The sequence below is a fragment of the Sturnira hondurensis genome, unplaced genomic scaffold (assembly GCF_014824575.4).
Source record: "Sturnira hondurensis isolate 20B ecotype Veracruz unplaced genomic scaffold, ASM1482457v3 Scaffold0021354, whole genome shotgun sequence".
Lineage (NCBI taxonomy): Eukaryota > Metazoa > Chordata > Mammalia > Chiroptera > Phyllostomidae > Sturnira > Sturnira hondurensis.
This window is the reverse complement of record NW_028093985.1, coordinates 14,956,436-14,965,247: the sequence shown is the minus strand read 5'-3', so window position 1 is coordinate 14,965,247 and position 8,812 is coordinate 14,956,436.

Here is an 8,812-nt window from a genome sequence, read left to right as displayed (position 1 = left end):
AAATGTCGGAGACTTTCAGGGTTCCAAAGATGTTACTTTATTGGCCAAGTTTAACCTGCGCAGGGGTGAACTCTCAAAGTGTCCAGCGACACAGTGCCCACAAGGGCTGCAAACGAGAGTCACCCCCAGCGCTTACAGCTAAGTCCTTATATAGAGGCAAGCAAGCAAGCGTTGCACAGAAGCAGATGTGGCAGTTAGCTATTGGCTTACAGAGCCTGTGGGTGGGAACAGGGTGGGGTCTGTCTCAACTGAGAGGAAAATTTTGAAACTAAACAGATGGCAATCAACTTACAGGATGTTTTCTAGGGACGCAGGCTCCTTGGGGCTGAGACTATTTTTCTTGTTCCCAACAATTAACAGGAACAGAACACACTTTTATGTATGTATATGTATATATGTATGTATGTATTTATTAGAGAGAGAGGGAAAAAGGGAGAAAGAGAGGGAAAGAAACATCAATGTGAGAGAGAAGCATTGATCACTTGTCTCTAGTATGTGCCCCACCCAGGACCAACCTGCAACCTAGGTATGTGTCCTGACAGAATTCAATCAGTGATCTTTTGTTTGTGGAACAATTCCCAACCAACTGAGCCACACCAGTCAAGGCTACAGACTTCTTTTGACATTAATATTTTTACAAATACATGGAGGCCTTCATATATAAGAAAAAACCCAAGGAAGCAGATAGACTTGAGAGCTTTCACACCATTTTAACAAAGAATGATAAATTGTGAAGACTGACATGTCAGAAAAAAAGGCTTTGGGCTAGGGTTGATAAATTGTGGGAAATTGGGGAATACATGAGGATAACTAATTAAATATGAGGGCTACTTTAATAAAGTTTATTTATGCAGATTAATCTTGATTCAACTCCCGTCTTCAGTGATAAGGATGCTCTCCTCTTCCTGTTCCATAGAGGGCATCTTTCTCACAGGGAAGTCTGTGTGGCCTGTGTTAGGGAGAAAGAGGGAGGTAAGAGAGGCCTTCCTATATTTGCTTTTTCTCAATTGCTTTCAGCTCAATCAGTATGTGAAAATGGGATATTTTGGGTAGTGTGTTCTAATCTCCTTCACTGCTTATTAGAAAACTGGGTAAGATATATGAAAAGTTTATTCATAGAAGAGGAAACACAAAGAACCAAAAAACACACAATTATACTGAACCTCAGTAGTAATTAGGGAAATGCAAATTTAAATAATGAGACAGTTTAACCAGATTGGGAAATTCTGAGAATATAGAATGTTGGCAAGGGCAAGTGCATATTTTTTGGCTGTGCTGCTAACAGTGTCTAGTGTCCCAACCATTTGTTGGGGGGAAGGAAACAATCTCGGAATGTGATTTTAGCACAATTTGATCTTGGGTTAAGAATGGAGGCTGAGCACACACCTTAACTTCGGCTCCTTTCTGAAACTCAGTAACACAGAAAAGCACTTTTTAAATGACATACACTCAAAAGAATAGCAAGATTGGTAAAGGAGACAACAGCATCAACATGTTGAACACTGAAAACTGATTTTGTAACAGGGTGTAGCCAAGAGGGAGGCCCCCCCAAAAAAGGGATTTGGAATGGGATCCAGAACTCAAGGTGTCCAGGAAATATTATAAAGACATATAAAATGTCCTCGCCCCTTACAACTGTGGGGGGGAATGGGGGGTAAGTTGGGGGAAGGGACAAATGGAGCAGGGCCATTGAGAGCTGAGCTGTTTTGCATAGCAACAGTTTCAAAGCTAACCTCTGGTGTGGTCATTTAACGTATCTATAACCTTTAACTGGTTTCATAGATATGTTAAATAGCTGTGGCCATGCTCTGAGCCAGGGGGATGGAAGTGACTTCCACCAAAGAGGTAACTGGGGGGCAGGTCCCCTGAGTTACAGTGCCTGCATGAGAGCTTGGAAGTGATTGGCTCCATACCATGGGGCCATACCTGCCCAGACTCATTACGGCAGCCCAGTAAACTTGAAATAATACAGGAATGCTGGCAGGTGTAATTGATTGTGGGAGGAGTCGGAAATGGGGGTACAGAGGAAGATTGGCTCGGAGATTTAAACCCAGACATGGCAGCCATTGGGAGAGAACCATACTCTGCCAGAGTGGGGACCCCTGCAGCCATGTGAGAAAGGAGAGGGAACCACATGGCTGTGGCAGTGCAGAGAGAGAGCCATGCGCTTTTGGACAGAGTGGGGACCCCTGCAGCTCGAGGTAGAGAGAATCAGCATGCGGCTTTAGCAGAGTGGCGACCCTACCCTCTCTGCAGCTCTGGTGGAGAGAAGAGCTGTGCAGTTTTGGCTAGAGTGCAGACCCCTGCAGCTTTGGTAGAAGAGGACCACACGGTTGTCATTTAAGGTTCTCCCTTTGGCTACGTGGCCTGGGAAGAAGGAGAGACTTTGCCTGGAAAATTGGTACAAAGAACTCATGCCAGTAGATCATGAGAAGGTGCCACATGGCTTTGGAGTAATTAGAGATCCTGCCTGTACGGCGATACAGCTGATGGTGCTAGCAGCCTGAAACATGCACGTGTGCTTCTTTTCCTGAGTTACAGTACCCTGAATTAGGGCAGGGGGAGAAGGGAGTGCTGTGGGTGTCTGTGGGTGTCCTAAAGGACTTTGATATATTAATGGGGAGCTTGGGTCACTACTTTAAGTCTGTATAGCTTTAAATAAACCTTTCCCTTCCTTTTCAGAAATCTCTAGCATTGAGAGATGTCTTTCCTCTGGGGGCTGACAGACGAGCCCAGCAGGTGGTCAGGACAGTATTAGTATAGCACCCTTGAGAGGGGCCCCTGTTGTTCTGTAACAGTTTTTGGCATCCCTGGCTGGGCCAAATATTGCACCCACCCCCCCTGACCTTGGACCTCTGTTCTGTAACAATTTGGCATACCCCAAAATGCTGAAAACAGGAATGAAGAAAGCCAAGAAGCAAGCTTATCACCACCAACTCCCCCTTAAAAAGGTTAGAAATTGATAGTACCAGGTACCTCTAGAAGTTGGGGTCAAAGTCCTTGAGTCAAATTATGTTTGTGATTTAGATTCACCAATCCCTTCCTAATTCTATCCTACTAAGCAATGTGTAGGATAGAATTAGAGAAGATTGGAGGCTAATTTAGATTTACCATGAAATTAAGTAATCTTTAGCTTCAAGGACTCATGGTACAGGTTTGATCTTGGCAGATTGCTGGGCAGAGGGGAGTGACCCCTGAGCAGGGGTGGTGAAGTGCCAGAGGTGGTGGACAGAAACCTTGTGATAGATTTCCATATGCCACCCCCCACAAGGTAAACAAAGGAGCCCAGTGCCAGCGTACGTTACCTTGGCAATCCAAGCAGTGTGGTGCAACACAGCAAGGGGAAGTTTGCACAGAATATGCAGGTGCTGAAAAGTTCACAACACACGAGTACTGAGGAGGGTAACACAGTGGTGGGAGGAGGGGTGTCTACACAGCACAGATTGATGAATGTGGTGGATGCTAGCCTGGATTGACTGAGAAGCTGCACTTTTCTGTTGTGCTTAGAATTTTGGGCCCTGACTCTTAAATGGAGGGCTCACAGTGATTTAGGCTTCTGTTTCCCTCTGCTTGCCCATTTGGGGGCCCTGGAGACCATGTGGTCTAGCAGAGTTCCCACACCTGTCCCAGCATGGAACGCATTGGCGGTACAGGCAACTGGTGATACACTACGTGGTCCTGCTTGGCTGGACACACATATTCACTGGCAAGCCAACGGCGGCCAGAGGGATAGGCACAGGCACTGGGCTGATGGGCATTGTGTGGAGTAAAGGGCAGTACGCAGTGAATAGGACGCTGGCGTTATTCCAAAAGACGGCTGAAACTGAATTGTGACTGGAAACCAGTTAAGCCATCTGCCATTTCCCAAAGGCTGGTATTTTTAAATGGGAAAAGAATTCAATGAGTGCAGCCTAGGGCTGGTCTGGCCTGGCAAAGGATGGCAGGATTTTTCTTTGGGGGTTTTAAAGGAGATGGGCTCTCAGGTAGAAGCTTGCCATTCTTCCAAAATTACATAGCTTTTGAATAAACGACTCATTTCCTTTTTCACCAAACCTGTGCCTCCAGAGTTTTCCTGCATTCGATGGCAGGCAACCAAATCCCAGTTTTGTCCAGTAACACTAGTACTTGCTGGGGCCCCTTCCAAAGCCCTGGGAGTGGGCCCAAGAAATGTGTTTGAATGGTCATTTTAATTTGCAAACAAAGATACTTTTTATTCTTTCCCTTAAAGCCCCTAAACTGCAAAAATTTCAGACCCCACAAAACTGAGATCTGCTCCTGACTAGAGGAGTATTATGTGGGGACTGCAAAACAGGATTTCTACTCAGAAAAAAACAGATCTTGTTAAGATTAAGTCCTATATTTAAAAAAGAGATTAAGCAGAGGTTTATATACAGTGAAAGACTATATACTACATAGTTCACATACCCAGATGCCTCCAAACTGGCTCAAGGAATGCTGGCAGCTAGGGTTATAAACACCCTCAGGCAAAAGACTGAAAAAGCCTTTTTTTTTAGAAATTTGGTTCCCAAAAGACAAGACTCTAAAATCTTCCATTCTTAAATTTAAATACAGGGTGGGGCAAAAGTAGGTTTACAGTTGTTCATATGGAAAATAATAAAAAATTAATAAATACTAATATAAGAATAAACTCTTTTGTGTACTCACAACCATAAATCTACTTTTGTCCTACTCTGTATACACATCAAATGCAGCATCTTATGAAAAAAATAATAAATGTAAATAAATGGGGAACCACTTAAAGCAGTCAGAGAATTTCAAAAAGTATAGGATATAAAATCAACATTAAAAACTATAGTAGTCCTGGGAGAGTGAAGATGGCAGCGAGGTAAGTGGGAGCGGAGCCCAGCTCCCCTGTGCCCAGCTGGATCACCTAGCCAATCTTCTGAGAAACAGAGTGTACAGCCAATGGAATCTAGCTTGTATGAAGTCTGGAGGCCAAAAATTCCAGAGGATATTAAAAAACAGACGGTGAGGAGACTGTGCTGGAACGGTAAGGTCCCTGGGATGGGCATGGGAACCAGGGTTGCTGTGCCCCTGGCCAGTGCCTGCTGCAGGGTACCAGGAGGAGAGTTAGATCACCAGCCCCTTCCCCTACCAGAGCAGGGAAGGCAGCTCTCGGCACCAGGGAGGACCTGGATTCTAGAAGTCACTGAGGGAAACAGAGACCAAGTGGGAGACACACAAAAGCAGTATACACCCACTGGGACTGTGGATGCTGGCACCAGAGAAATTGAGGTGCCAGGTGACACTTGGAAAAGGGAGGAGTTGGTCCACTTCGGACTCTGACTCAGATAGTCTCCGGACTGGTTGGAAAGTTGGGCTGTGTGAAAAGCCGTTTGCTTGTTAAGAATGGCTAACAGCTGCTTTGTAGGGAACTCTTGAGCAGTGACTGCCTTGCCCCAAGGGTGATGTGAGCTGCTCGAGCCCAGAGACTGAGTGGCCCAGTGGAACCGTGTGCCTGAGCTACTCTTGCGCTGTGCACCCGGAGGCTGAGTGTCTAATTTGAGCTTGGTATCTCATGGACGACCTGGACTGGAGGCCAGGACACTGAATATCATGGTCCAGACCTGGTCCCCATCCTCTCAAAACCATAGGGAGAAAAGCAAAGCCCAGCCCCCGTCTTCCTGTGGCATCTGGGAAGAACAGAAGAGCCTCTCTGAACAAGTTTAAAGTCGGCAGAAGGATTATTTTTTTCTTTCTTTTTTGTTCCTCTCTCTTTTTTCCCCCTTTTTTCTTCCCCCATGTGAAACAATAAGATGTGGAGTTACAAAGTATCCAGAGACAGATTGAAAAGAGGAGCACAAGTATAACCCCCAAAACTGTAAAACTGAGACAAATCTCACTTTGCTATCCCATAGAACTGGCATTTTATTGTTAATGTGTATTATCATTATTTTTCACTATTTTTACCACTTTTATTTTATTAGTATTTTATTTCTCTTCCTTAGGTTTAGTTTTCCTCGTTTCATTTTTCTGTTTAGTTGCATTGTTTAACTGGTGTTCCTTATTTTTGCTTTATTATATTTTAATTTTCCTTCTTTCACTTAACCCGTGTTCCAATAACAGAATTCTTGACAGGTACTTTCTATTCTGGTTATCCAAATCATATATTTCTTGTCATATTACTGTTATTCCAGTACTACTGTAAATAATTGTTGTTCCATACAATTCTACATACTACACAGCAACCCTCCCTGATCTTAGCCCACTTCTTTTTATTTTTTTTTCCAATTTTTTTTATTTAATTATTTTTCAAGTACAGTTTTCTGTCTATTACTCCCATCCCATCCCACCCAAGCCCACTTCATTTTAATCCTGATCATTATGATTGTTGTGATTAACTCTGTTCTCCCTCACACTGTGTCTACTTTCTATCCTTTACTTTCACTATATCTAATCACTTAACCTTGCACAAGTGCTCTACTCTCTGGATTCAGCTCACAATCATCCTCCCCTCTAACAAGAGTCTTATCTCTCTTTCACCTTTTATAAAAAGTGGCTAGTTGGGTGAAATACCACAGTTAACACTATACTTATCCAAAGAATCTCCTATCTCTTCTCTACTTGCTAGTACTTTTAATCTCATAAAATACTCTTCTACTGTCTTAGTCCATTTTGCCTACCCCCTTGCTACTGATCACATACAAAAATAGGTGGGAACTGTGAACATCAGTATACTTGCTGGAGGAGAAAAATCACCAACAAAGAAAGCACCAGAAGGTACAAAACCAAGTACAACAAGAGAGCCCACACAAACAGAAGAAAGGGAAAATCTAGTCTGTCCAGACAAGGAGACCAAAGAGACCATACCATTGAACCCCATAGAATTCCTACCATAGACGTTCACCCTACAAAGACAGGTGGCAAAGAGAAACATCAGGAAGCACAGAAACAAAAAGAGTCACCTAAAATGGGGAGACAAAAAAAACCATGCAATCAAAAGGAATAAAAGACTCCCACTAAAAGAGCAAAATGAAATGGAGGCAACCAAACTATTGAATATAGAATTCAGAATAATGGTTAATAAAGATGCTGAAGGAACTCAGAGACAACTACAAGGAACTGAGTGAGAACTGTATCAGCATGAAAAAGGAAATAGAAACTATAATGAAAAACCAGGAAGAAATGAACAATGACATCTCAGCAATAAAAAAAACACACCAGAAGGAATTATAAGCAGGCTGGATAAAGCAGAGGATTGAATCAGTGAGCTGAAGGACAAGGTAGAAAAAAAACCCACCCAGGTAGAGTAAGAAAAGGAAAAGGAACTCACAAAGAATGAACAGGTGGTAAGGGAGCTACAAGACAACATGGAATGTAATAATATCTGTATAAAAGAAATACCAGCAGGAGAAAAAGAAGAGCAAGGGATAGAAAAAGTAATGATGAAAACTTCTCTAATTTGATGAGAGAAAAAGTCACACAAATGCTGAAAACACAGAGCGTCCCACTCAAGAGGAACCCAAAGATGCCCACTTCAAGACATAACATAATTAAAATGGTAAAATTCCAAGACAAAGAGAGAATCTCAAAGGCATCAAGGGAGAAATAAGAAGTAACATACAAGGGAGCCCTGATAAAGCTAGCAGCTGACTTCTCAACGGAAACTCTTTAAGCCAGAAGGGAATGGCAAGAAATATTCCAAGTAATGAAAACCAGAGGCCTGCAACCAAGGCTACTCTATCCAGCAAGGCTCTCAATTAAAATGGAAGGCCAAATAAGGAGCTTCCCAGACAAAAGAAGTCTAAAAGAATACATCTCCACCAAACCACCTTTGCAAGAGATGCTAAAGGAACTGCTTTGAGAAAAGGAAGGAAAAGAGAGAGAAACACAACACAAAAAAATGACAATGAAAAATGACAATGAATTTCATTTATTCATTGTCAATGAAAAATGACAATGAATAAATGTAAATGGATTAAATGCTCCAATCAAAAGACATAGAATAGCTGAATGGATACGAAAGCATGATCCACACATATGCTGTCTACATGAGACCCGCCCCAGAAAAAAGACCTACACAGACTGAAAGTGAAGGGCTAGAAACAAATTTTCCAAGCAAACAGATGGGGGAAAAAAGCTGGGGTAGCAAGACTCATATCATACAAAACAGACTTCAAAAGAAGGGCCATAAACAGAGACCAAGAAGGTCGCTTCATAATACTCAAGGGAAGAACCCACCAAGACATAAACATTGTAAACATATATGCACCCAACATAGGAGCACCCAAATACATAAAGAAAATCTCTGAGGACTTCAAGAATGATACTGACAGCAACACAATCATAGTAGGGGATTTCAACACCCCATTGTCAAAAACGAGTAGATCTTCTACAAAAGATAAAGATATCTTCTATCAACAAAAATATCAGGGCATTGAACAATGTCCTAGATCAAATGAACTTAACTGATATATACAGAGCCTTTCATCCTAATGAAGCAAAATACACTTTCTTTTGAAATGCACATGGAATATTTTCAAAGATATACCACATGATAGGACACAAAACAAGCCTCAACAAATTCAAGAAAATTGAAATCATTTCAAGCATTTTCTCTGACCACAAGTGACTTAAACTAGAAACCAACCTCAAGAAAAAAACTCAAAAGCATTCAGACTCATGGAGACTGAATAGAATGCTATTAAACAATGAATGGGTCAAGAATAAGATCAAGGAATAAATAAAAAACTTTCCGGAAACAAATGAAAATGAACTCACAACAACCTAAAACTTATGGGACACAGTCCTGAGAGGGAAGTTCACAGCAATACAGGACTACCTAAAAAAA